Below are 27,546 nucleotides of genomic sequence, written 5' to 3'. Positions count from 1 at the left end.
GGGACAGCCAAGGAGGCATCTGCAGGCAACAAAGGTAGGTGTGTGCTTGTGTGTGTGTTTCCTATGCAGATCCTAAGCCCAGTGTCACATGCAAGTAGGAGGAGTAAGAAGGGTTCCTGGCAAATCCGGGTTATGGATTGCATTTAAAAAGGCCCCGTGGGAGTGCAATGGGCCCCTGTCTTGCTGCTTAGCAATAATGGTATGGGTTTAGGTTCTGCTGTGTGTACTGGTGGTTGACTGCCCCCCAGCCCAGAGTGTGCATGGAAAATTGTCTGGCAGCCTCCCTGACAGCAAGCAGTGATAGTGCCCATGAAGGGGACCTTGTTGGGCCCGCCCCTTTCACGGTTATCGCTTCTCGGCCTTTTGGCTAAGATCAAGTGTAGTATCTGTTCTTATCAGTTTAATATCTGATACGTCCCCTATCTGGGGACCATATATTAAATGGATTTTTGAGAACGGGGGCCGATTTCGAAGCTTGCTTCCGTCGCCCTATGCATTGACCCGATATGGCAGTATCTTCGGGTACAGTGCACCACCCCCTTACAGGGTTAAAAAGAAAGATTCCTACTTTCATTGCTACCTGCTTGCTGGCTAGCCAGCTAGCCAGCCCTGTGGGCCTTGCTGCTGCTGCAGCCAAAAAACAAAAGGTGGTGCTGCTGCTGCTTCTGCTGCTTCTGCTTCTGCTTGTGTCTGGCCCCTGTTGGAGCGTCCAGGCACAGGACTTCTGCTGCTGCTGACTAAATGGCCTCCTTAATTGGATCATTTGAGTAGCCAGCACACCTGTGCAGGTAGGGCATGACATGATAGGCAGCTGCCTTGATAGCGGGTGGGTGCTGAATGTTCCTAATTGACAAAATAAGATTAATGCTTATGAAGAAATATAAAATCTCATCCCTTCCCCAATATCGCGCCACACCCCTACCCCTTAATTCCCTGGTTGAACGTGATGGACATATGTCTTTTTTCGACCGTACTAACTATGTAACTATGTAACATAACATGGGGGGGGGGGGTCTCCTGGCTGTTCACACAGGTGTGTCATTGCTGTACATTGACCATGCATTGCTTCTGTGGTATTGCAAAGGCAAAGACAAATGCTTCCAGCCATCCATTGCACTAATGGATTGGTCATCAGCTGGCTGTCTATGTCCCGCATCAATATAGACCAAAGTACAGAGGGTTAGGCTATGCTATTGTGCACCTACCTGATGCATCAGAAGGTGCGAGGCCCTTGCTAAATTCTGTGCACAGACTTTGAGATCTATGCTTTAGACTGTATCTAAACCTGCTCCAACATGGACTGACATTCTGGCCTACTTTCAGCCGATGCGACTTGTCTGTCGCTGAACAGTCGCTTTTTATGTATTCAGCACCTATGTATAATGTTGTAAAAATGCTCTAGAAGCTAAAGTCGCAGAAATGTCACACATATTTGGCCTGCAACTTTCTGTGCGACAAATTCAGACAGGAAAAATCAGTATAAATCCTTAGAAAATTATCCCCCAGTGTCTCCATCTGCTGGCGGTATTGAATAAGCATTGCTGCACTGATGGGGTATGCATTAGACGAAAAAAAAGAAGAAAAAGAAGAATAATACGCCCAGAAAAGAGGCGAAAAGGAGAAAAACGTAAAAAAACGTGAAAAAAAAGTAAGAGGAAGAGAAGGGAAAAAAAGGTGGAAATGGGTTTAAAAGTGATTTCGGCGGAGAAATATATATATATATATATATATATATATATATATATATATATATATATATATATGCGCACACACACACATAGATATAAACGTATTCTCCGTTGAGATATTGCAGCCGCTGCTGTGTCCAGGCCCAGGAGCCTTAGCACTGTGCTGTGATGTCACTCAATACCACTGACATCACTAGGTGTAAACAACATCTCTCCTTTGCTGTGTATGTGACTATGGAGCTGTTTGGTGATGTCGTCTATTACGGCCTTCATAGAAGCAACAGGAGATTGTTGCATCCATCTTGAACCCTCAGAACTACAGTGCTATGATGTCACTCACTTCCACAGGCCTTGCAGAGTGTAAACAACAACAACCCAGCTTTGTTGTGTATGTAACCAAAGGGATTTGTGATGTCACCTAGAACCTTCACAGCAGCGACAGCTTTATGAGGAGCATCAGCACTGCTCTGCCTGAGCAGAACCATCACCGCCATAGGTTGTCAAATAACCCGGATTTAACCCACACAGGTAAGTCCAATGGGGTGCAGGCATGTCCTCTATGCTTACAGCTTCCCGTGGGTGTTGGTTTGATACCGTTTGGGGACAGCCAAGGAGGCATCTGCAGGCAACAAAGGTAGGTGTGTGCTTGTGTGTGTGTTTCCTATGCAGATCCTAAGCCCAGTGTCACATGCAAGTAGGAGGAGTAAGAAGGGTTCCTGGCAAATCCGGGTTATGGATTGCATTTAAAAAGGCCCCGTGGGAGTGCAATGGGCCCCTGTCTTGCTGCTTAGCAATAATGGTATGGGTTTAGGTTCTGCTGTGTGTACTGGTGGTTGACTGCCCCCCAGCCCAGAGTGTGCATGGAAAATTGTCTGGCAGCCTCCCTGACAGCAAGCAGTGATAGTGCCCATGAAGGGGACCTTGTTGGGCCCGCCCCTTTCACGGTTATCGCTTCTCGGCCTTTTGGCTAAGATCAAGTGTAGTATCTGTTCTTATCAGTTTAATATCTGATACGTCCCCTATCTGGGGACCATATATTAAATGGATTTTTGAGAACGGGGGCCGATTTCGAAGCTTGCTTCCGTCGCCCTATGCATTGACCCGATATGGCAGTATCTTCGGGTACAGTGCACCACCCCCTTACAGGGTTAAAAAGAAAGATTCCTACTTTCATTGCTACCTGCTTGCTGGCTAGCCAGCTAGCCAGCCCTGTGGGCCTTGCTGCTGCTGCAGCCAAAAAACAAAAGGTGGTGCTGCTGCTGCTTCTGCTGCTTCTGCTTCTGCTTGTGTCTGGCCCCTGTTGGAGCGTCCAGGCACAGGACTTCTGCTGCTGCTGACTAAATGGCCTCCTTAATTGGATCATTTGAGTAGCCAGCACACCTGTGCAGGTAGGGCATGACATGATAGGCAGCTGCCTTGATAGCGGGTGGGTGCTGAATGTTCCTAATTGACAAAATAAGATTAATGCTTATGAAGAAATATAAAATCTCATCCCTTCCCCAATATCGCGCCACACCCCTACCCCTTAATTCCCTGGTTGAACGTGATGGACATATGTCTTTTTTCGACCGTACTAACTATGTAACTATGTAACATAACATGGGGGGGGGGGTCTCCTGGCTGTTCACACAGGTGTGTCATTGCTGTACATTGACCATGCATTGCTTCTGTGGTATTGCAAAGGCAAAGACAAATGCTTCCAGCCATCCATTGCACTAATGGATTGGTCATCAGCTGGCTGTCTATGTCCCGCATCAATATAGACCAAAGTACAGAGGGTTAGGCTATGCTATTGTGCACCTACCTGATGCATCAGAAGGTGCGAGGCCCTTGCTAAATTCTGTGCACAGACTTTGAGATCTATGCTTTAGACTGTATCTAAACCTGCTCCAACATGGACTGACATTCTGGCCTACTTTCAGCCGATGCGACTTGTCTGTCGCTGAACAGTCGCTTTTTATGTATTCAGCACCTATGTATAATGTTGTAAAAATGCTCTAGAAGCTAAAGTCGCAGAAATGTCACACATATTTGGCCTGCAACTTTCTGTGCGACAAATTCAGACAGGAAAAATCAGTATAAATCCTTAGAAAATTATCCCCCAGTGTCTCCATCTGCTGGCGGTATTGAATAAGCATTGCTGCACTGATGGGGTATGCATTAGACGAAAAAAAAGAAGAAAAAGAAGAATAATACGCCCAGAAAAGAGGCGAAAAGGAGAAAAACGTAAAAAAACGTGAAAAAAAAGTAAGAGGAAGAGAAGGGAAAAAAAGGTGGAAATGGGTTTAAAAGTGATTTCGGCGGAGAAATATATATATATATATATATATATATATATATATATATATATATGCGCACACACACACATAGATATAAACGTATTCTCCGTTGAGATATTGCAGCCGCTGCTGTGTCCAGGCCCAGGAGCCTTAGCACTGTGCTGTGATGTCACTCAATACCACTGACATCACTAGGTGTAAACAACATCTCTCCTTTGCTGTGTATGTGACTATGGAGCTGTTTGGTGATGTCGTCTATTACGGCCTTCATAGAAGCAACAGGAGATTGTTGCATCCATCTTGAACCCTCAGGACTACAGTGCTATGATGTCACTCACTTCCACAGGCCTTGCAGAGTGTAAACAACAACAACCCAGCTTTGTTGTGTATGTAACCAAAGGGATTTGTGATGTCACCTAGAACCTTCACAGCAGCGACAGCTTTATGAGGAGCATCAGCACTGCTCTGCCTGAGCAGAACCATCACCGCCATAGGTTGTCAAATAACCCGGATTTAACCCACACAGGTAAGTCCAATGGGGTGCAGGCATGTCCTCTATGCTTACAGCTTCCCGTGGGTGTTGGTTTGATACCGTTTGGGGACAGCCAAGGAGGCATCTGCAGGCAACAAAGGTAGGTGTGTGCTTGTGTGTGTGTTTCCTATGCAGATCCTAAGCCCAGTGTCACATGCAAGTAGGAGGAGTAAGAAGGGTTCCTGGCAAATCCGGGTTATGGATTGCATTTAAAAAGGCCCCGTGGGAGTGCAATGGGCCCCTGTCTTGCTGCTTAGCAATAATGGTATGGGTTTAGGTTCTGCTGTGTGTACTGGTGGTTGACTGCCCCCCAGCCCAGAGTGTGCATGGAAAATTGTCTGGCAGCCTCCCTGACAGCAAGCAGTGATAGTGCCCATGAAGGGGACCTTGTTGGGCCCGCCCCTTTCACGGTTATCGCTTCTCGGCCTTTTGGCTAAGATCAAGTGTAGTATCTGTTCTTATCAGTTTAATATCTGATACGTCCCCTATCTGGGGACCATATATTAAATGGATTTTTGAGAACGGGGGCCGATTTCGAAGCTTGCTTCCGTCGCCCTATGCATTGACCCGATATGGCAGTATCTTCGGGTACAGTGCACCACCCCCTTACAGGGTTAAAAAGAAAGATTCCTACTTTCATTGCTACCTGCTTGCTGGCTAGCCAGCTAGCCAGCCCTGTGGGCCTTGCTGCTGCTGCAGCCAAAAAACAAAAGGTGGTGCTGCTGCTGCTTCTGCTGCTTCTGCTTCTGCTTGTGTCTGGCCCCTGTTGGAGCGTCCAGGCACAGGACTTCTGCTGCTGCTGACTAAATGGCCTCCTTAATTGGATCATTTGAGTAGCCAGCACACCTGTGCAGGTAGGGCATGACATGATAGGCAGCTGCCTTGATAGCGGGTGGGTGCTGAATGTTCCTAATTGACAAAATAAGATTAATGCTTATGAAGAAATATAAAATCTCATCCCTTCCCCAATATCGCGCCACACCCCTACCCCTTAATTCCCTGGTTGAACGTGATGGACATATGTCTTTTTTCGACCGTACTAACTATGTAACTATGTAACATAACATGGGGGGGGGGTCTCCTGGCTGTTCACACAGGTGTGTCATTGCTGTACATTGACCATGCATTGCTTCTGTGGTATTGCAAAGGCAAAGACAAATGCTTCCAGCCATCCATTGCACTAATGGATTGGTCATCAGCTGGCTGTCTATGTCCCGCATCAATATAGACCAAAGTACAGAGGGTTAGGCTATGCTATTGTGCACCTACCTGATGCATCAGAAGGTGCGAGGCCCTTGCTAAATTCTGTGCACAGACTTTGAGATCTATGCTTTAGACTGTATCTAAACCTGCTCCAACATGGACTGACATTCTGGCCTACTTTCAGCCGATGCGACTTGTCTGTCGCTGAACAGTCGCTTTTTATGTATTCAGCACCTATGTATAATGTTGTAAAAATGCTCTAGAAGCTAAAGTCGCAGAAATGTCACACATATTTGGCCTGCAACTTTCTGTGCGACAAATTCAGACAGGAAAAATCAGTATAAATCCTTAGAAAATTATCCCCCAGTGTCTCCATCTGCTGGCGGTATTGAATAAGCATTGCTGCACTGATGGGGTATGCATTAGACGAAAAAAAAGAAGAAAAAGAAGAATAATACGCCCAGAAAAGAGGCGAAAAGGAGAAAAACGTAAAAAAACGTGAAAAAAAAGTAAGAGGAAGAGAAGGGAAAAAAAGGTGGAAATGGGTTTAAAAGTGATTTCGGCGGAGAAATATATATATATATATATATATATATATATATATATATATATGCGCACACACACACATAGATATAAACGTATTCTCCGTTGAGATATTGCAGCCGCTGCTGTGTCCAGGCCCAGGAGCCTTAGCACTGTGCTGTGATGTCACTCAATACCACTGACATCACTAGGTGTAAACAACATCTCTCCTTTGCTGTGTATGTGACTATGGAGCTGTTTGGTGATGTCGTCTATTACGGCCTTCATAGAAGCAACAGGAGATTGTTGCATCCATCTTGAACCCTCAGAACTACAGTGCTATGATGTCACTCACTTCCACAGGCCTTGCAGAGTGTAAACAACAACAACCCAGCTTTGTTGTGTATGTAACCAAAGGGATTTGTGATGTCACCTAGAACCTTCACAGCAGCGACAGCTTTATGAGGAGCATCAGCACTGCTCTGCCTGAGCAGAACCATCACCGCCATAGGTTGTCAAATAACCCGGATTTAACCCACACAGGTAAGTCCAATGGGGTGCAGGCATGTCCTCTATGCTTACAGCTTCCCGTGGGTGTTGGTTTGATACCGTTTGGGGACAGCCAAGGAGGCATCTGCAGGCAACAAAGGTAGGTGTGTGCTTGTGTGTGTGTTTCCTATGCAGATCCTAAGCCCAGTGTCACATGCAAGTAGGAGGAGTAAGAAGGGTTCCTGGCAAATCCGGGTTATGGATTGCATTTAAAAAGGCCCCGTGGGAGTGCAATGGGCCCCTGTCTTGCTGCTTAGCAATAATGGTATGGGTTTAGGTTCTGCTGTGTGTACTGGTGGTTGACTGCCCCCCAGCCCAGAGTGTGCATGGAAAATTGTCTGGCAGCCTCCCTGACAGCAAGCAGTGATAGTGCCCATGAAGGGGACCTTGTTGGGCCCGCCCCTTTCACGGTTATCGCTTCTCGGCCTTTTGGCTAAGATCAAGTGTAGTATCTGTTCTTATCAGTTTAATATCTGATACGTCCCCTATCTGGGGACCATATATTAAATGGATTTTTGAGAACGGGGGCCGATTTCGAAGCTTGCTTCCGTCGCCCTATGCATTGACCCGATATGGCAGTATCTTCGGGTACAGTGCACCACCCCCTTACAGGGTTAAAAAGAAAGATTCCTACTTTCATTGCTACCTGCTTGCTGGCTAGCCAGCTAGCCAGCCCTGTGGGCCTTGCTGCTGCTGCAGCCAAAAAACAAAAGGTGGTGCTGCTGCTGCTTCTGCTGCTTCTGCTGCTTCTGCTTCTGCTTGTGTCTGGCCCCTGTTGGAGCGTCCAGGCACAGGACTTCTGCTGCTGCTGACTAAATGGCCTCCTTAATTGGATCATTTGAGTAGCCAGCACACCTGTGCAGGTAGGGCATGACATGATAGGCAGCTGCCTTGATAGCGGGTGGGTGCTGAATGTTCCTAATTGACAAAATAAGATTAATGCTTATGAAGAAATATAAAATCTCATCCCTTCCCCAATATCGCGCCACACCCCTACCCCTTAATTCCCTGGTTGAACGTGATGGACATATGTCTTTTTTCGACCGTACTAACTATGTAACTATGTAACATAACATGGGGGGGGGGGTCTCCTGGCTGTTCACACAGGTGTGTCATTGCTGTACATTGACCATGCATTGCTTCTGTGGTATTGCAAAGGCAAAGACAAATGCTTCCAGCCATCCATTGCACTAATGGATTGGTCATCAGCTGGCTGTCTATGTCCCGCATCAATATAGACCAAAGTACAGAGGGTTAGGCTATGCTATTGTGCACCTACCTGATGCATCAGAAGGTGCGAGGCCCTTGCTAAATTCTGTGCACAGACTTTGAGATCTATGCTTTAGACTGTATCTAAACCTGCTCCAACATGGACTGACATTCTGGCCTACTTTCAGCCGATGCGACTTGTCTGTCGCTGAACAGTCGCTTTTTATGTATTCAGCACCTATGTATAATGTTGTAAAAATGCTCTAGAAGCTAAAGTCGCAGAAATGTCACACATATTTGGCCTGCAACTTTCTGTGCGACAAATTCAGACAGGAAAAATCAGTATAAATCCTTAGAAAATTATCCCCCAGTGTCTCCATCTGCTGGCGGTATTGAATAAGCATTGCTGCACTGATGGGGTATGCATTAGACGAAAAAAAAGAAGAAAAAGAAGAATAATACGCCCAGAAAAGAGGCGAAAAGGAGAAAAACGTAAAAAAACGTGAAAAAAAAGTAAGAGGAAGAGAAGGGAAAAAAAGGTGGAAATGGGTTTAAAAGTGATTTCGGCGGAGAATATATATATATATATATATATATATATATATATATATATATATGCGCACACACACACATAGATATAAACGTATTCTCCGTTGAGATATTGCAGCCGCTGCTGTGTCCAGGCCCAGGAGCCTTAGCACTGTGCTGTGATGTCACTCAATACCACTGACATCACTAGGTGTAAACAACATCTCTCCTTTGCTGTGTATGTGACTATGGAGCTGTTTGGTGATGTCGTCTATTACGGCCTTCATAGAAGCAACAGGAGATTGTTGCATCCATCTTGAACCCTCAGAACTACAGTGCTATGATGTCACTCACTTCCACAGGCCTTGCAGAGTGTAAACAACAACAACCCAGCTTTGTTGTGTATGTAACCAAAGGGATTTGTGATGTCACCTAGAACCTTCACAGCAGCGACAGCTTTATGAGGAGCATCAGCACTGCTCTGCCTGAGCAGAACCATCACCGCCATAGGTTGTCAAATAACCCGGATTTAACCCACACAGGTAAGTCCAATGGGGTGCAGGCATGTCCTCTATGCTTACAGCTTCCCGTGGGTGTTGGTTTGATACCGTTTGGGGACAGCCAAGGAGGCATCTGCAGGCAACAAAGGTAGGTGTGTGCTTGTGTGTGTGTTTCCTATGCAGATCCTAAGCCCAGTGTCACATGCAAGTAGGAGGAGTAAGAAGGGTTCCTGGCAAATCCGGGTTATGGATTGCATTTAAAAAGGCCCCGTGGGAGTGCAATGGGCCCCTGTCTTGCTGCTTAGCAATAATGGTATGGGTTTAGGTTCTGCTGTGTGTACTGGTGGTTGACTGCCCCCCAGCCCAGAGTGTGCATGGAAAATTGTCTGGCAGCCTCCCTGACAGCAAGCAGTGATAGTGCCCATGAAGGGGACCTTGTTGGGCCCGCCCCTTTCACGGTTATCGCTTCTCGGCCTTTTGGCTAAGATCAAGTGTAGTATCTGTTCTTATCAGTTTAATATCTGATACGTCCCCTATCTGGGGACCATATATTAAATGGATTTTTGAGAACGGGGGCCGATTTCGAAGCTTGCTTCCGTCGCCCTATGCATTGACCCGATATGGCAGTATCTTCGGGTACAGTGCACCACCCCCTTACAGGGTTAAAAAGAAAGATTCCTACTTTCATTGCTACCTGCTTGCTGGCTAGCCAGCTAGCCAGCCCTGTGGGCCTTGCTGCTGCTGCAGCCAAAAAACAAAAGGTGGTGCTTCTGCTGCTTCTGCTTCTGCTTGTGTCTGGCCCCTGTTGGAGCGTCCAGGCACAGGACTTCTGCTGCTGCTGACTAAATGGCCTCCTTAATTGGATCATTTGAGTAGCCAGCACACCTGTGCAGGTAGGGCATGACATGATAGGCAGCTGCCTTGATAGCGGGTGGGTGCTGAATGTTCCTAATTGACAAAATAAGATTAATGCTTATGAAGAAATATAAAATCTCATCCCTTCCCCAATATCGCGCCACACCCCTACCCCTTAATTCCCTGGTTGAACGTGATGGACATATGTCTTTTTTCGACCGTACTAACTATGTAACTATGTAACATAACATGGGGGGGGGGTCTCCTGGCTGTTCACACAGGTGTGTCATTGCTGTACATTGACCATGCATTGCTTCTGTGGTATTGCAAAGGCAAAGACAAATGCTTCCAGCCATCCATTGCACTAATGGATTGGTCATCAGCTGGCTGTCTATGTCCCGCATCAATATAGACCAAAGTACAGTGGGTTAGGCTATGCTATTGTGCACCTACCTGATGCATCAGAAGGTGCGAGGCCCTTGCTAAATTCTGTGCACAGACTTTGAGATCTATGCTTTAGACTGTATCTAAACCTGCTCCAACATGGACTGACATTCTGGCCTACTTTCAGCCGATGCGACTTGTCTGTCGCTGAACAGTCGCTTTTTATGTATTCAGCACCTATGTATAATGTTGTAAAAATGCTCTAGAAGCTAAAGTCGCAGAAATGTCACACATATTTGGCCTGCAACTTTCTGTGCGACAAATTCAGACAGGAAAAATCAGTATAAATCCTTAGAAAATTATCCCCCAGTGTCTCCATCTGCTGGCGGTATTGAATAAGCATTGCTGCACTGATGGGGTATGCATTAGACGAAAAAAAAGAAGAAAAAGAAGAATAATACGCCCAGAAAAGAGGCGAAAAGGAGAAAAACGTAAAAAAACGTGAAAAAAAAGTAAGAGGAAGAGAAGGGAAAAAAAGGTGGAAATGGGTTTAAAAGTGATTTCGGCGGAGAAATATATATATATATATATATATATATATATATATATATATATATATATATATGCGCACACACACACATAGATATAAACGTATTCTCCGTTGAGATATTGCAGCCGCTGCTGTGTCCAGGCCCAGGAGCCTTAGCACTGTGCTGTGATGTCACTCAATACCACTGACATCACTAGGTGTAAACAACATCTCTCCTTTGCTGTGTATGTGACTATGGAGCTGTTTGGTGATGTCGTCTATTACGGCCTTCATAGAAGCAACAGGAGATTGTTGCATCCATCTTGAACCCTCAGAACTACAGTGCTATGATGTCACTCACTTCCACAGGCCTTGCAGAGTGTAAACAACAACAACCCAGCTTTGTTGTGTATGTAACCAAAGGGATTTGTGATGTCACCTAGAACCTACACAGCAGCGACAGCTTTATGAGGAGCATCAGCACTGCTCTGCCTGAGCAGAACCATCACCGCCATAGGTTGTCAAATAACCCGGATTTAACCCACACAGGTAAGTCCAATGGGGTGCAGGCATGTCCTCTATGCTTACAGCTTCCCGTGGGTGTTGGTTTGATACCGTTTGGGGACAGCCAAGGAGGCATCTGCAGGCAACAAAGGTAGGTGTGTGCTTGTGTGTGTGTTTCCTATGCAGATCCTAAGCCCAGTGTCACATGCAAGTAGGAGGAGTAAGAAGGGTTCCTGGCAAATCCGGGTTATGGATTGCATTTAAAAAGGCCCCGTGGGAGTGCAATGGGCCCCTGTCTTGCTGCTTAGCAATAATGGTATGGGTTTAGGTTCTGCTGTGTGTACTGGTGGTTGACTGCCCCCCAGCCCAGAGTGTGCATGGAAAATTGTCTGGCAGCCTCCCTGACAGCAAGCAGTGATAGTGCCCATGAAGGGGACCTTGTTGGGCCCGCCCCTTTCACGGTTATCGCTTCTCGGCCTTTTGGCTAAGATCAAGTGTAGTATCTGTTCTTATCAGTTTAATATCTGATACGTCCCCTATCTGGGGACCATATATTAAATGGATTTTTGAGAACGGGGGCCGATTTCGAAGCTTGCTTCCGTCGCCCTATGCATTGACCCGATATGGCAGTATCTTCGGGTACAGTGCACCACCCCCTTACAGGGTTAAAAAGAAAGATTCCTACTTTCATTGCTACCTGCTTGCTGGCTAGCCAGCTAGCCAGCCCTGTGGGCCTTGCTGCTGCTGCAGCCAAAAAACAAAAGGTGGTGCTGCTGCTGCTTCTGCTGCTTCTGCTTCTGCTTGTGTCTGGCCCCTGTTGGAGCGTCCAGGCACAGGACTTCTGCTGCTGCTGACTAAATGGCCTCCTTAATTGGATCATTTGAGTAGCCAGCACACCTGTGCAGGTAGGGCATGACATGATAGGCAGCTGCCTTGATAGCGGGTGGGTGCTGAATGTTCCTAATTGACAAAATAAGATTAATGCTTATGAAGAAATATAAAATCTCATCCCTTCCCCAATATCGCGCCACACCCCTACCCCTTAATTCCCTGGTTGAACGTGATGGACATATGTCTTTTTTCGACCGTACTAACTATGTAACTATGTAACATAACATGGGGGGGGGGGGTCTCCTGGCTGTTCACACAGGTGTGTCATTGCTGTACATTGACCATGCATTGCTTCTGTGGTATTGCAAAGGCAAAGACAAATGCTTCCAGCCATCCATTGCACTAATGGATTGGTCATCAGCTGGCTGTCTATGTCCCGCATCAATATAGACCAAAGTACAGAGGGTTAGGCTATGCTATTGTGCACCTACCTGATGCATCAGAAGGTGCGAGGCCCTTGCTAAATTCTGTGCACAGACTTTGAGATCTATGCTTTAGACTGTATCTAAACCTGCTCCAACATGGACTGACATTCTGGCCTACTTTCAGCCGATGCGACTTGTCTGTCGCTGAACAGTCGCTTTTTATGTATTCAGCACCTATGTATAATGTTGTAAAAATGCTCTAGAAGCTAAAGTCGCAGAAATGTCACACATATTTGGCCTGCAACTTTCTGTGCGACAAATTCAGACAGGAAAAATCAGTATAAATCCTTAGAAAATTATCCCCCAGTGTCTCCATCTGCTGGCGGTATTGAATAAGCATTGCTGCACTGATGGGGTATGCATTAGACGAAAAAAAAGAAGAAAAAGAAGAATAATACGCCCAGAAAAGAGGCGAAAAGGAGAAAAACGTAAAAAAACGTGAAAAAAAAGTAAGAGGAAGAGAAGGGAAAAAAAGGTGGAAATGGGTTTAAAAGTGATTTCGGCGGAGAAATATATATATATATATATATATATATATATATATATATATATATATATGCGCACACACACACATAGATATAAACGTATTCTCCGTTGAGATATTGCAGCCGCTGCTGTGTCCAGGCCCAGGAGCCTTAGCACTGTGCTGTGATGTCACTCAATACCACTGACATCACTAGGTGTAAACAACATCTCTCCTTTGCTGTGTATGTGACTATGGAGCTGTTTGGTGATGTCGTCTATTACGGCCTTCATAGAAGCAACAGGAGATTGTTGCATCCATCTTGAACCCTCAGAACTACAGTGCTATGATGTCACTCACTTCCACAGGCCTTGCAGAGTGTAAACAACAACAACCCAGCTTTGTTGTGTATGTAACCAAAGGGATTTGTGATGTCACCTAGAACCTTCACAGCAGCGACAGCTTTATGAGGAGCATCAGCACTGCCCTGCCTGAGCAGAACCATCACCGCCATAGGTTGTCAAATAACCCGGATTTAACCCACACAGGTAAGTCCAATGGGGTGCAGGCATGTCCTCTATGCTTACAGCTTCCCGTGGGTGTTGGTTTGATACCGTTTGGGGACAGCCAAGGAGGCATCTGCAGGCAACAAAGGTAGGTGTGTGCTTGTGTGTGTGTTTCCTATGCAGATCCTAAGCCCAGTGTCACATGCAAGTAGGAGGAGTAAGAAGGGTTCCTGGCAAATCCGGGTTATGGATTGCATTTAAAAAGGCCCCGTGGGAGTGCAATGGGCCCCTGTCTTGCTGCTTAGCAATAATGGTATGGGTTTAGGTTCTGCTGTGTGTACTGGTGGTTGACTGCCCCCCAGCCCAGAGTGTGCATGGAAAATTGTCTGGCAGCCTCCCTGACAGCAAGCAGTGATAGTGCCCATGAAGGGGACCTTGTTGGGCCCGCCCCTTTCACGGTTATCGCTTCTCGGCCTTTTGGCTAAGATCAAGTGTAGTATCTGTTCTTATCAGTTTAATATCTGATACGTCCCCTATCTGGGGACCATATATTAAATGGATTTTTGAGAACGGGGGCCGATTTCGAAGCTTGCTTCCGTCGCCCTATGCATTGACCCGATATGGCAGTATCTTCGGGTACAGTGCACCACCCCCTTACAGGGTTAAAAAGAAAGATTCCTACTTTCATTGCTACCTGCTTGCTGGCTAGCCAGCTAGCCAGCCCTGTGGGCCTTGCTGCTGCTGCAGCCAAAAAACAAAAGGTGGTGCTGCTGCTGCTTCTGCTGCTTCTGCTTCTGCTTGTGTCTGGCCCCTGTTGGAGCGTCCAGGCACAGGACTTCTGCTGCTGCTGACTAAATGGCCTCCTTAATTGGATCATTTGAGTAGCCAGCACACCTGTGCAGGTAGGGCATGACATGATAGGCAGCTGCCTTGATAGCGGGTGGGTGCTGAATGTTCCTAATTGACAAAATAAGATTAATGCTTATGAAGAAATATAAAATCTCATCCCTTCCCCAATATCGCGCCACACCCCTACCCCTTAATTCCCTGGTTGAACGTGATGGACATATGTCTTTTTTCGACCGTACTAACTATGTAACTATGTAACATAACATGGGGGGGGGGGGTCTCCTGGCTGTTCACACAGGTGTGTCATTGCTGTACATTGACCATGCATTGCTTCTGTGGTATTGCAAAGGCAAAGACAAATGCTTCCAGCCATCCATTGCACTAATGGATTGGTCATCAGCTGGCTGTCTATGTCCCGCATCAATATAGACCAAAGTACAGAGGGTTAGGCTATGCTATTGTGCACCTACCTGATGCATCAGAAGGTGCGAGGCCCTTGCTAAATTCTGTGCACAGACTTTGAGATCTATGCTTTAGACTGTATCTAAACCTGCTCCAACATGGACTGACATTCTGGCCTACTTTCAGCCGATGCGACTTGTCTGTCGCTGAACAGTCGCTTTTTATGTATTCAGCACCTATGTATAATGTTGTAAAAATGCTCTAGAAGCTAAAGTCGCAGAAATGTCACACATATTTGGCCTGCAACTTTCTGTGCGACAAATTCAGACAGGAAAAATCAGTATAAATCCTTAGAAAATTATCCCCCAGTGTCTCCATCTGCTGGCGGTATTGAATAAGCATTGCTGCACTGATGGGGTATGCATTAGACGAAAAAAAAGAAGAAAAAGAAGAATAATACGCCCAGAAAAGAGGCGAAAAGGAGAAAAACGTAAAAAAACGTGAAAAAAAAGTAAGAGGAAGAGAAGGGAAAAAAAGGTGGAAATGGGTTTAAAAGTGATTTCGGCGGAGAAATATATATATATATATATATATATATATATATATATGCGCACACACACACATAGATATAAACGTATTCTCCGTTGAGATATTGCAGCCGCTGCTGTGTCCAGGCCCAGGAGCCTTAGCACTGTGCTGTGATGTCACTCAATACCACTGACATCACTAGGTGTAAACAACATCTCTCCTTTGCTGTGTATGTGACTATGGAGCTGTTTGGTGATGTCGTCTATTACGGCCTTCATAGAAGCAACAGGAGATTGTTGCATCCATCTTGAACCCTCAGAACTACAGTGCTATGATGTCACTCACTTCCACAGGCCTTGCAGAGTGTAAACAACAACAACCCAGCTTTGTTGTGTATGTAACCAAAGGGATTTGTGATGTCACCTAGAACCTTCACAGCAGCGACAGCTTTATGAGGAGCATCAGCACTGCTCTGCCTGAGCAGAACCATCACCGCCATAGGTTGTCAAATAACCCGGATTTAACCCACACAGGTAAGTCCAATGGGGTGCAGGCATGTCCTCTATGCTTACAGCTTCCCGTGGGTGTTGGTTTGATACCGTTTGGGGACAGCCAAGGAGGCATCTGCAGGCAACAAAGGTAGGTGTGTGCTTGTGTGTGTGTTTCCTATGCAGATCCTAAGCCCAGTGTCACATGCAAGTAGGAGGAGTAAGAAGGGTTCCTGGCAAATCCGGGTTATGGATTGCATTTAAAAAGGCCCCGTGGGAGTGCAATGGGCCCCTGTCTTGCTGCTTAGCAATAATGGTATGGGTTTAGGTTCTGCTGTGTGTACTGGTGGTTGACTGCCCCCCAGCCCAGAGTGTGCATGGAAAATTGTCTGGCAGCCTCCCTGACAGCAAGCAGTGATAGTGCCCATGAAGGGGACCTTGTTGGGCCCGCCCCTTTCACGGTTATCGCTTCTCGGCCTTTTGGCTAAGATCAAGTGTAGTATCTGTTCTTATCAGTTTAATATCTGATACGTCCCCTATCTGGGGACCATATATTAAATGGATTTTTGAGAACGGGGGCCGATTTCGAAGCTTGCTTCCGTCGCCCTATGCATTGACCCGATATGGCAGTATCTTCGGGTACAGTGCACCACCCCCTTACAGGGTTAAAAAGAAAGATTCCTACTTTCATTGCTACCTGCTTGCTGGCTAGCCAGCTAGCCAGCCCTGTGGGCCTTGCTGCTGCTGCAGCCAAAAAACAAAAGGTGGTGCTGCTGCTGCTTCTGCTGCTTCTGCTTCTGCTTGTGTCTGGCCCCTGTTGGAGCGTCCAGGCACAGGACTTCTGCTGCTGCTGACTAAATGGCCTCCTTAATTGGATCATTTGAGTAGCCAGCACACCTGTGCAGGTAGGGCATGACATGATAGGCAGCTGCCTTGATAGCGGGTGGGTGCTGAATGTTCCTAATTGACAAAATAAGATTAATGCTTATGAAGAAATATAAAATCTCATCCCTTCCCCAATATCGCGCCACACCCCTACCCCTTAATTCCCTGGTTGAACGTGATGGACATATGTCTTTTTTCGACCGTACTAACTATGTAACTATGTAACATAACATGGGGGGGGGGGGTCTCCTGGCTGTTCACACAGGTGTGTCATTGCTGTACATTGACCATGCATTGCTTCTGTGGTATTGCAAAGGCAAAGACAAATGCTTCCAGCCATCCATTGCACTAATGGATTGGTCATCAGCTGGCTGTCTATGTCCCGCATCAATATAGACCAAAGTACAGAGGGTTAGGCTATGCTATTGTGCACCTACCTGATGCATCAGAAGGTGCGAGGCCCTTGCTAAATTCTGTGCACAGACTTTGAGATCTATGCTTTAGACTGTATCTAAACCTGCTCCAACATGGACTGACATTCTGGCCTACTTTCAGCCGATGCGACTTGTCTGTCGCTGAACAGTCGCTTTTTATGTATTCAGCACCTATGTATAATGTTGTAAAAATGCTCTAGAAGCTAAAGTCGCAGAAATGTCACACATATTTGGCCTGCAACTTTCTGTGCGACAAATTCAGACAGGAAAAATCAGTATAAATCCTTAGAAAATTATCCCCCAGTGTCTCCATCTGCTGGCGGTATTGAATAAGCATTGCTGCACTGATGGGGTATGCATTAGACGAAAAAAAAGAAGAAAAAGAAGAATAATACCCCCAGAAAAGAGGCGAAAAGGAGAAAAACGTAAAAAAACGTGAAAAAAAAGTAAGAGGAAGAGAAGGGAAAAAAAGGTGGAAATGGGTTTAAAAGTGATTTCGGCGGAGAAATATATATATATATATATATATATATATATATATATATATATGCGCACACACACACATAGATATAAACGTATTCTCCGTTGAGATATTGCAGCCGCTGCTGTGTCCAGGCCCAGGAGCCTTAGCACTGTGCTGTGATGTCACTCAATACCACTGACATCACTAGGTGTAAACAACATCTCTCCTTTGCTGTGTATGTGACTATGGAGCTGTTTGGTGATGTCGTCTATTACGGCCTTCATAGAAGCAACAGGAGATTGTTGCATCCATCTTGAACCCTCAGAACTACAGTGCTATGATGTCACTCACTTCCACAGGCCTTGCAGAGTGTAAACAACAACAACCCAGCTTTGTTGTGTATGTAACCAAAGGGATTTGTGATGTCACCTAGAACCTTCACAGCAGCGACAGCTTTATGAGGAGCATCAGCACTGCTCTGCCTGAGCAGAACCATCACCGCCATAGGTTGTCAAATAACCCGGATTTAACCCACACAGGTAAGTCCAATGGGGTGCAGGCATGTCCTCTATGCTTACAGCTTCCCGTGGGTGTTGGTTTGATACCGTTTGGGGACAGCCAAGGAGGCATCTGCAGGCAACAAAGGTAGGTGTGTGCTTGTGTGTGTGTTTCCTATGCAGATCCTAAGCCCAGTGTCACATGCAAGTAGGAGGAGTAAGAAGGGTTCCTGGCAAATCCGGGTTATGGATTGCATTTAAAAAGGCCCCGTGGGAGTGCAATGGGCCCCTGTCTTGCTGCTTAGCAATAATGGTATGGGTTTAGGTTCTGCTGTGTGTACTGGTGGTTGACTGCCCCCCAGCCCAGAGTGTGCATGGAAAATTGTCTGGCAGCCTCCCTGACAGCAAGCAGTGATAGTGCCCATGAAGGGGACCTTGTTGGGCCCGCCCCTTTCACGGTTATCGCTTCTCGGCCTTTTGGCTAAGATCAAGTGTAGTATCTGTTCTTATCAGTTTAATATCTGATACGTCCCCTATCTGGGGACCATATATTAAATGGATTTTTGAGAACGGGGGCCGATTTCGAAGCTTGCTTCCGTCGCCCTATGCATTGACCCGATATGGCAGTATCTTCGGGTACAGTGCACCACCCCCTTACAGGGTTAAAAAGAAAGATTCCTACTTTCATTGCTACCTGCTTGCTGGCTAGCCAGCTAGCCAGCCCTGTGGGCCTTGCTGCTGCTGCAGCCAAAAAACAAAAGGTGGTGCTGCTGCTGCTTCTGCTGCTTCTGCTTCTGCTTGTGTCTGGCCCCTGTTGGAGCGTCCAGGCACAGGACTTCTGCTGCTGCTGACTAAATGGCCTCCTTAATTGGATCATTTGAGTAGCCAGCACACCTGTGCAGGTAGGGCATGACATGATAGGCAGCTGCCTTGATAGCGGGTGGGTGCTGAATGTTCCTAATTGACAAAATAAGATTAATGCTTATGAAGAAATATAAAATCTCATCCCTTCCCCAATATCGCGCCACACCCCTACCCCTTAATTCCCTGGTTGAACGTGATGGACATATGTCTTTTTTCGACCGTACTAACTATGTAACTATGTAACATAACATGGGGGGGGGGGGTCTCCTGGCTGTTCACACAGGTGTGTCATTGCTGTACATTGACCATGCATTGCTTCTGTGGTATTGCAAAGGCAAAGACAAATGCTTCCAGCCATCCATTGCACTAATGGATTGGTCATCAGCTGGCTGTCTATGTCCCGCATCAATATAGACCAAAGTACAGAGGGTTAGGCTATGCTATTGTGCACCTACCTGATGCATCAGAAGGTGCGAGGCCCTTGCTAAATTCTGTGCACAGACTTTGAGATCTATGCTTTAGACTGTATCTAAACCTGCTCCAACATGGACTGACATTCTGGCCTACTTTCAGCCGATGCGACTTGTCTGTCGCTGAACAGTCGCTTTTTATGTATTCAGCACCTATGTATAATGTTGTAAAAATGCTCTAGAAGCTAAAGTCGCAGAAATGTCACACATATTTGGCCTGCAACTTTCTGTGCGACAAATTCAGACAGGAAAAATCAGTATAAATCCTTAGAAAATTATCCCCCAGTGTCTCCATCTGCTGGCGGTATTGAATAAGCATTGCTGCACTGATGGGGTATGCATTAGACGAAAAAAAAGAAGAAAAAGAAGAATAATACGCCCAGAAAAGAGGCGAAAAGGAGAAAAACGTAAAAAAACGTGAAAAAAAAGTAAGAGGAAGAGAAGGGAAAAAAAGGTGGAAATGGGTTTAAAAGTGATTTCGGCGGAGAAATATATATATATATATATATATATATATATATATATATATGCGCACACACACACATAGATATAAACGTATTCTCCGTTGAGATATTGCAGCCGCTGCTGTGTCCAGGCCCAGGAGCCTTAGCACTGTGCTGTGATGTCACTCAATACCACTGACATCACTAGGTGTAAACAACATCTCTCCTTTGCTGTGTATGTGACTATGGAGCTGTTTGGTGATGTCGTCTATTACGGCCTTCATAGAAGCAACAGGAGATTGTTGCATCCATCTTGAACCCTCAGAACTACAGTGCTATGATGTCACTCACTTCCACAGGCCTTGCAGAGTGTAAACAACAACAACCCAGCTTTGTTGTGTATGTAACCAAAGGGATTTGTGATGTCACCTAGAACCTTCACAGCAGCGACAGCTTTATGAGGAGCATCAGCACTGCTCTGCCTGAGCAGAACCATCACCGCCATAGGTTGTCAAATAACCCGGATTTAACCCACACAGGTAAGTCCAATGGGGTGCAGGCATGTCCTCTATGCTTACAGCTTCCCGTGGGTGTTGGTTTGATACCGTTTGGGGACAGCCAAGGAGGCATCTGCAGGCAACAAAGGTAGGTGTGTGCTTGTGTGTGTGTTTCCTATGCAGATCCTAAGCCCAGTGTCACATGCAAGTAGGAGGAGTAAGAAGGGTTCCTGGCAAATCCGGGTTATGGATTGCATTTAAAAAGGCCCCGTGGGAGTGCAATGGGCCCCTGTCTTGCTGCTTAGCAATAATGGTATGGGTTTAGGTTCTGCTGTGTGTACTGGTGGTTGACTGCCCCCCAGCCCAGAGTGTGCATGGAAAATTGTCTGGCAGCCTCCCTGACAGCAAGCAGTGATAGTGCCCATGAAGGGGACCTTGTTGGGCCCGCCCCTTTCACGGTTATCGCTTCTCGGCCTTTTGGCTAAGATCAAGTGTAGTATCTGTTCTTATCAGTTTAATATCTGATACGTCCCCTATCTGGGGACCATATATTAAATGGATTTTTGAGAACGGGGGCCGATTTCGAAGCTTGCTTCCGTCGCCCTATGCATTGACCCGATATGGCAGTATCTTCGGGTACAGTGCACCACCCCCTTACAGGGTTAAAAAGAAAGATTCCTACTTTCATTGCTACCTGCTTGCTGGCTAGCCAGCTAGCCAGCCCTGTGGGCCTTGCTGCTGCTGCAGCCAAAAAACAAAAGGTGGTGCTGCTGCTGCTTCTGCTGCTTCTGCTTCTGCTTGTGTCTGGCCCCTGTTGGAGCGTCCAGGCACAGGACTTCTGCTGCTGCTGACTAAATGGCCTCCTTAATTGGATCATTTGAGTAGCCAGCACACCTGTGCAGGTAGGGCATGACATGATAGGCAGCTGCCTTGATAGCGGGTGGGTGCTGAATGTTCCTAATTGACAAAATAAGATTAATGCTTATGAAGAAATATAAAATCTCATCCCTTCCCCAATATCGCGCCACACCCCTACCCCTTAATTCCCTGGTTGAACGTGATGGACATATGTCTTTTTTCGACCGTACTAACTATGTAACTATGTAACATAACATGGGGGGGGGGGTCTCCTGGCTGTTCACACAGGTGTGTCATTGCTGTACATTGACCATGCATTGCTTCTGTGGTATTGCAAAGGCAAAGACAAATGCTTCCAGCCATCCATTGCACTAATGGATTGGTCATCAGCTGGCTGTCTATGTCCCGCATCAATATAGACCAAAGTACAGAGGGTTAGGCTATGCTATTGTGCACCTACCTGATGCATCAGAAGGTGCGAGGCCCTTGCTAAATTCTGTGCACAGACTTTGAGATCTATGCTTTAGACTGTATCTAAACCTGCTCCAACATGGACTGACATTCTGGCCTACTTTCAGCCGATGCGACTTGTCTGTCGCTGAACAGTCGCTTTTTATGTATTCAGCACCTATGTATAATGTTGTAAAAATGCTCTAGAAGCTAAAGTCGCAGAAATGTCACACATATTTGGCCTGCAACTTTCTGTGCGACAAATTCAGACAGGAAAAATCAGTATAAATCCTTAGAAAATTATCCCCCAGTGTCTCCATCTGCTGGCGGTATTGAATAAGCATTGCTGCACTGATGGGGTATGCATTAGACGAAAAAAAAGAAGAAAAAGAAGAATAATACGCCCAGAAAAGAGTCGAAAAGGAGAAAAACGTAAAAAAACGTGAAAAAAAAGTAAGAGGAAGAGAAGGGAAAAAAAGGTGGAAATGGGTTTAAAAGTGATTTCGGCGGAGAAATATATATATATATATATATATATATATATATATATATATATATATATGCGCACACACACACATAGATATAAACGTATTCTCCGTTGAGATATTGCAGCCGCTGCTGTGTCCAGGCCCAGGAGCCTTAGCACTGTGCTGTGATGTCACTCAATACCACTGACATCACTAGGTGTAAACAACATCTCTCCTTTGCTGTGTATGTGACTATGGAGCTGTTTGGTGATGTCGTCTATTACGGCCTTCATAGAAGCAACAGGAGATTGTTGCATCCATCTTGAACCCTCAGAACTACAGTGCTATGATGTCACTCACTTCCACAGGCCTTGCAGAGTGTAAACAACAACAACCCAGCTTTGTTGTGTATGTAACCAAAGGGATTTGTGATGTCACCTAGAACCTTCACAGCAGCGACAGCTTTATGAGGAGCATCAGCACTGCTCTGCCTGAGCAGAACCATCACCGCCATAGGTTGTCAAATAACCCGGATTTAACCCACACAGGTAAGTCCAATGGGGTGCAGGCATGTCCTCTATGCTTACAGCTTCCCGTGGGTGTTGGTTTGATACCGTTTGGGGACAGCCAAGGAGGCATCTGCAGGCAACAAAGGTAGGTGTGTGCTTGTGTGTGTGTTTCCTATGCAGATCCTAAGCCCAGTGTCACATGCAAGTAGGAGGAGTAAGAAGGGTTCCTGGCAAATCCGGGTTATGGATTGCATTTAAAAAGGCCCCGTGGGAGTGCAATGGGCCCCTGTCTTGCTGCTTAGCAATAATGGTATGGGTTTAGGTTCTGCTGTGTGTACTGGTGGTTGACTGCCCCCCAGCCCAGAGTGTGCATGGAAAATTGTCTGGCAGCCTCCCTGACAGCAAGCAGTGATAGTGCCCATGAAGGGGACCTTGTTGGGCCCGCCCCTTTCACGGTTATCGCTTCTCGGCCTTTTGGCTAAGATCAAGTGTAGTATCTGTTCTTATCAGTTTAATATCTGATACGTCCCCTATCTGGGGACCATATATTAAATGGATTTTTGAGAACGGGGGCCGATTTCGAAGCTTGCTTCCGTCGCCCTATGCATTGACCCGATATGGCAGTATCTTCGGGTACAGTGCACCACCCCCTTACAGGGTTAAAAAGAAAGATTCCTACTTTCATTGCTACCTGCTTGCTGGCTAGCCAGCTAGCCAGCCCTGTGGGCCTTGCTGCTGCTGCAGCCAAAAAACAAAAGGTGGTGCTGCTGCTGCTTCTGCTGCTTCTGCTTCTGCTTGTGTCTGGCCCCTGTTGGAGCGTCCAGGCACAGGACTTCTGCTGCTGCTGACTAAATGGCCTCCTTAATTGGATCATTTGAGTAGCCAGCACACCTGTGCAGGTAGGGCATGACATGATAGGCAGCTGCCTTGATAGCGGGTGGGTGCTGAATGTTCCTAATTGACAAAATAAGATTAATGCTTATGAAGAAATATAAAATCTCATCCCTTCCCCAATATCGCGCCACACCCCTACCCCTTAATTCCCTGGTTGAACGTGATGGACATATGTCTTTTTTCGACCGTACTAACTATGTAACTATGTAACATAACATGGGGGGGGGGGGTCTCCTGGCTGTTCACACAGGTGTGTCATTGCTGTACATTGACCATGCATTGCTTCTGTGGTATTGCAAAGGCAAAGACAAATGCTTCCAGCCATCCATTGCACTAATGGATTGGTCATCAGCTGGCTGTCTATGTCCCGCATCAATATAGACCAAAGTACAGAGGGTTAGGCTATGCTATTGTGCACCTACCTGATGCATCAGAAGGTGCGAGGCCCTTGCTAAATTCTGTGCACAGACTTTGAGATCTATGCTTTAGACTGTATCTAAACCTGCTCCAACATGGACTGACATTCTGGCCTACTTTCAGCCGATGCGACTTGTCTGTCGCTGAACAGTCGCTTTTTATGTATTCAGCACCTATGTATAATGTTGTAAAAATGCTCTAGAAGCTAAAGTCGCAGAAATGTCACACATATTTGGCCTGCAACTTTCTGTGCGACAAATTCAGACAGGAAAAATCAGTATAAATCCTTAGAAAATTATCCCCCAGTGTCTCCATCTGCTGGCGGTATTGAATAAGCATTGCTGCACTGATGGGGTATGCATTAGACGAAAAAAAAGAAGAAAAAGAAGAATAATACGCCCAGAAAAGAGGCGAAAAGGAGAAAAACGTAAAAAAACGTGAAAAAAAAGTAAGAGGAAGAGAAGGGAAAAAAAGGTGGAAATGGGTTTAAAAGTGATTTCGGCGGAGAAATATATATATATATATATATATATATATATATATATATATATATATGCGCACACACACACATAGATATAAACGTATTCTCCGTTGAGATATTGCAGCCGCTGCTGTGTCCAGGCCCAGGAGCCTTAGCACTGTGCTGTGATGTCACTCAATACCACTGACATCACTAGGTGTAAACAACATCTCTCCTTTGCTGTGTATGTGACTATGGAGCTGTTTGGTGATGTCGTCTATTACGGCCTTCATAGAAGCAACAGGAGATTGTTGCATCCATCTTGAACCCTCAGAACTACAGTGCTATGATGTCACTCACTTCCACAGGCCTTGCAGAGTGTAAACAACAACAACCCAGCTTTGTTGTGTATGTAACCAAAGGGATTTGTGATGTCACCTAGAACCTTCACAGCAGCGACAGCTTTATGAGGAGCATCAGCACTGCTCTGCCTGAGCAGAACCATCACCGCCATAGGTTGTCAAATAACCCGGATTTAACCCACACAGGTAAGTCCAATGGGGTGCAGGCATGTCCTCTATGCTTACAGCTTCCCGTGGGTGTTGGTTTGATACCGTTTGGGGACAGCCAAGGAGGCATCTGCAGGCAACAAAGGTAGGTGTGTGCTTGTGTGTGTGTTTCCTATGCAGATCCTAAGCCCAGTGTCACATGCAAGTAGGAGGAGTAAGAAGGGTTCCTGGCAAATCCGGGTTATGGATTGCATTTAAAAAGGCCCCGTGGGAGTGCAATGGGCCCCTGTCTTGCTGCTTAGCAATAATGGTATGGGTTTAGGTTCTGCTGTGTGTACTGGTGGTTGACTGCCCCCCAGCCCAGAGTGTGCATGGAAAATTGTCTGGCAGCCTCCCTGACAGCAAGCAGTGATAGTGCCCATGAAGGGGACCTTGTTGGGCCCGCCCCTTTCACGGTTATCGCTTCTCGGCCTTTTGGCTAAGATCAAGTGTAGTATCTGTTCTTATCAGTTTAATATCTGATACGTCCCCTATCTGGGGACCATATATTAAATGGATTTTTGAGAACGGGGGCCGATTTCGAAGCTTGCTTCCGTCGCCCTATGCATTGACCCGATATGGCAGTATCTTCGGGTACAGTGCACCACCCCCTTACAGGGTTAAAAAGAAAGATTCCTACTTTCATTGCTACCTGCTTGCTGGCTAGCCAGCTAGCCAGCCCTGTGGGCCTTGCTGCTGCTGCAGCCAAAAAACAAAAGGTGGTGCTGCTGCTGCTTCTGCTGCTTCTGCTTCTGCTTGTGTCTGGCCCCTGTTGGAGCGTCCAGGCACAGGACTTCTGCTGCTGCTGACTAAATGGCCTCCTTAATTGGATCATTTGAGTAGCCAGCACACCTGTGCAGGTAGGGCATGACATGATAGGCAGCTGCCTTGATAGCGGGTGGGTGCTGAATGTTCCTAATTGACAAAATAAGATTAATGCTTATGAAGAAATATAAAATCTCATCCCTTCCCCAATATCGCGCCACACCCCTACCCCTTAATTCCCTGGTTGAACGTGATGGACATATGTCTTTTTTCGACCGTACTAACTATGTAACTATGTAACATAACATGGGGGGGGGGGTCTCCTGGCTGTTCACACAGGTGTGTCATTGCTGTACATTGACCATGCATTGCTTCTGTGGTATTGCAAAGGCAAAGACAAATGCTTCCAGCCATCCATTGCACTAATGGATTGGTCATCAGCTGGCTGTCTATGTCCCGCATCAATATAGACCAAAGTACAGAGGGTTAGGCTATGCTATTGTGCACCTACCTGATGCATCAGAAGGTGCGAGGCCCTTGCTAAATTCTGTGCACAGACTTTGAGATCTATGCTTTAGACTGTATCTAAACCTGCTCCAACATGGACTGACATTCTGGCCTACTTTCAGCCGATGCGACTTGTCTGTCGCTGAACAGTCGCTTTTTATGTATTCAGCACCTATGTATAATGTTGTAAAAATGCTCTAGAAGCTAAAGTCGCAGAAATGTCACACATATTTGGCCTGCAACTTTCTGTGCGACAAATTCAGACAGGAAAAATCAGTATAAATCCTTAGAAAATTATCCCCCAGTGTCTCCATCTGCTGGCGGTATTGAATAAGCATTGCTGCACTGATGGGGTATGCATTAGACGAAAAAAAAGAAGAAAAAGAAGAATAATACGCCCAGAAAAGAGGCGAAAAGGAGAAAAACGTAAAAAAACGTGAAAAAAAAGTAAGAGGAAGAGAAGGGAAAAAAAGGTGGAAATGGGTTTAAAAGTGATTTCGGCGGAGAAATATATATATATATATATATATATATATATATATATATATATATGCGCACACACACACATAGATATAAACGTATTCTCCGTTGAGATATTGCAGCCGCTGCTGTGTCCAGGCCCAGGAGCCTTAGCACTGTGCTGTGATGTCACTCAATACCACTGACATCACTAGGTGTAAACAACATCTCTCCTTTGCTGTGTATGTGACTATGGAGCTGTTTGGTGATGTCGTCTATTACGGCCTTCATAGAAGCAACAGGAGATTGTTGCATCCATCTTGAACCCTCAGAACTACAGTGCTATGATGTCACTCACTTCCACAGGCCTTGCAGAGTGTAAACAACAACAACCCAGCTTTGTTGTGTATGTAACCAAAGGGATTTGTGATGTCACCTAGAACCTTCACAGCAGCGACAGCTTTATGAGGAGCATCAGCACTGCTCTGCCTGAGCAGAACCATCACCGCCATAGGTTGTCAAATAACCCGGATTTAACCCACACAGGTAAGTCCAATGGGGTGCAGGCATGTCCTCTATGCTTACAGCTTCCCGTGGGTGTTGGTTTGATACCGTTTGGGGACAGCCAAGGAGGCATCTGCAGGCAACAAAGGTAGGTGTGTGCTTGTGTGTGTGTTTCCTATGCAGATCCTAAGCCCAGTGTCACATGCAAGTAGGAGGAGTAAGAAGGGTTCCTGGCAAATCCGGGTTATGGATTGCATTTAAAAAGGCCCCGTGGGAGTGCAATGGGCCCCTGTCTTGCTGCTTAGCAATAATGGTATGGGT

At 46.1% G+C, this 27,546-nt stretch overlaps 12 non-coding genes across 12 annotated transcripts; all 12 read left to right on the top strand.

Moving 5' to 3' along the window:
• Nucleotides 1–347: 347 nt before the first annotated feature.
• On the top strand, nucleotides 348–538 carry LOC130317741 (U2 spliceosomal RNA). Its single transcript, XR_008864802.1, has one exon. It is a non-coding gene; the product is annotated as a U2 spliceosomal RNA (small nuclear RNA).
• A 2,097-nt stretch (nucleotides 539–2,635) lies between these two features.
• On the top strand, nucleotides 2,636–2,826 carry LOC130317740 (U2 spliceosomal RNA). The gene has a single exon (XR_008864801.1). It is a non-coding gene; the product is annotated as a U2 spliceosomal RNA (small nuclear RNA).
• A 2,086-nt stretch (nucleotides 2,827–4,912) lies between these two features.
• LOC130317739 (U2 spliceosomal RNA) lies at nucleotides 4,913–5,103 on the top strand. The gene has a single exon (XR_008864800.1). It is a non-coding gene; the product is annotated as a U2 spliceosomal RNA (small nuclear RNA).
• A 2,083-nt stretch (nucleotides 5,104–7,186) lies between these two features.
• LOC130317738 (U2 spliceosomal RNA) lies at nucleotides 7,187–7,377 on the top strand. Its single transcript, XR_008864799.1, has one exon. It is a non-coding gene; the product is annotated as a U2 spliceosomal RNA (small nuclear RNA).
• A 2,094-nt stretch (nucleotides 7,378–9,471) lies between these two features.
• Nucleotides 9,472–9,662, top strand: LOC130317737 (U2 spliceosomal RNA). The gene has a single exon (XR_008864798.1). It is a non-coding gene; the product is annotated as a U2 spliceosomal RNA (small nuclear RNA).
• A 2,084-nt stretch (nucleotides 9,663–11,746) lies between these two features.
• On the top strand, nucleotides 11,747–11,937 carry LOC130317736 (U2 spliceosomal RNA). The gene has a single exon (XR_008864797.1). It is a non-coding gene; the product is annotated as a U2 spliceosomal RNA (small nuclear RNA).
• Nucleotides 11,938–14,028: 2,091 nt separating this feature from the next.
• LOC130317735 (U2 spliceosomal RNA) lies at nucleotides 14,029–14,219 on the top strand. Its single transcript, XR_008864796.1, has one exon. It is a non-coding gene; the product is annotated as a U2 spliceosomal RNA (small nuclear RNA).
• Nucleotides 14,220–16,298: 2,079 nt separating this feature from the next.
• Nucleotides 16,299–16,489, top strand: LOC130317733 (U2 spliceosomal RNA). Its single transcript, XR_008864795.1, has one exon. It is a non-coding gene; the product is annotated as a U2 spliceosomal RNA (small nuclear RNA).
• A 2,085-nt stretch (nucleotides 16,490–18,574) lies between these two features.
• On the top strand, nucleotides 18,575–18,765 carry LOC130317732 (U2 spliceosomal RNA). The gene has a single exon (XR_008864794.1). It is a non-coding gene; the product is annotated as a U2 spliceosomal RNA (small nuclear RNA).
• Nucleotides 18,766–20,848: 2,083 nt separating this feature from the next.
• On the top strand, nucleotides 20,849–21,039 carry LOC130317730 (U2 spliceosomal RNA). The gene has a single exon (XR_008864792.1). It is a non-coding gene; the product is annotated as a U2 spliceosomal RNA (small nuclear RNA).
• Nucleotides 21,040–23,129: 2,090 nt separating this feature from the next.
• On the top strand, nucleotides 23,130–23,320 carry LOC130317729 (U2 spliceosomal RNA). The gene has a single exon (XR_008864791.1). It is a non-coding gene; the product is annotated as a U2 spliceosomal RNA (small nuclear RNA).
• Nucleotides 23,321–25,409: 2,089 nt separating this feature from the next.
• On the top strand, nucleotides 25,410–25,600 carry LOC130317728 (U2 spliceosomal RNA). The gene has a single exon (XR_008864790.1). It is a non-coding gene; the product is annotated as a U2 spliceosomal RNA (small nuclear RNA).
• Nucleotides 25,601–27,546: the final 1,946 nt, after the last annotated feature.

Source organism: Hyla sarda, unplaced genomic scaffold (assembly GCF_029499605.1).
Source record: "Hyla sarda isolate aHylSar1 unplaced genomic scaffold, aHylSar1.hap1 scaffold_2014, whole genome shotgun sequence".
Taxonomy (NCBI): domain Eukaryota; kingdom Metazoa; phylum Chordata; class Amphibia; order Anura; family Hylidae; genus Hyla; species Hyla sarda.
The sequence above is the reverse complement of the archived record's forward strand: the minus strand, read 5'-3'. Positions and strand labels throughout refer to the sequence as shown.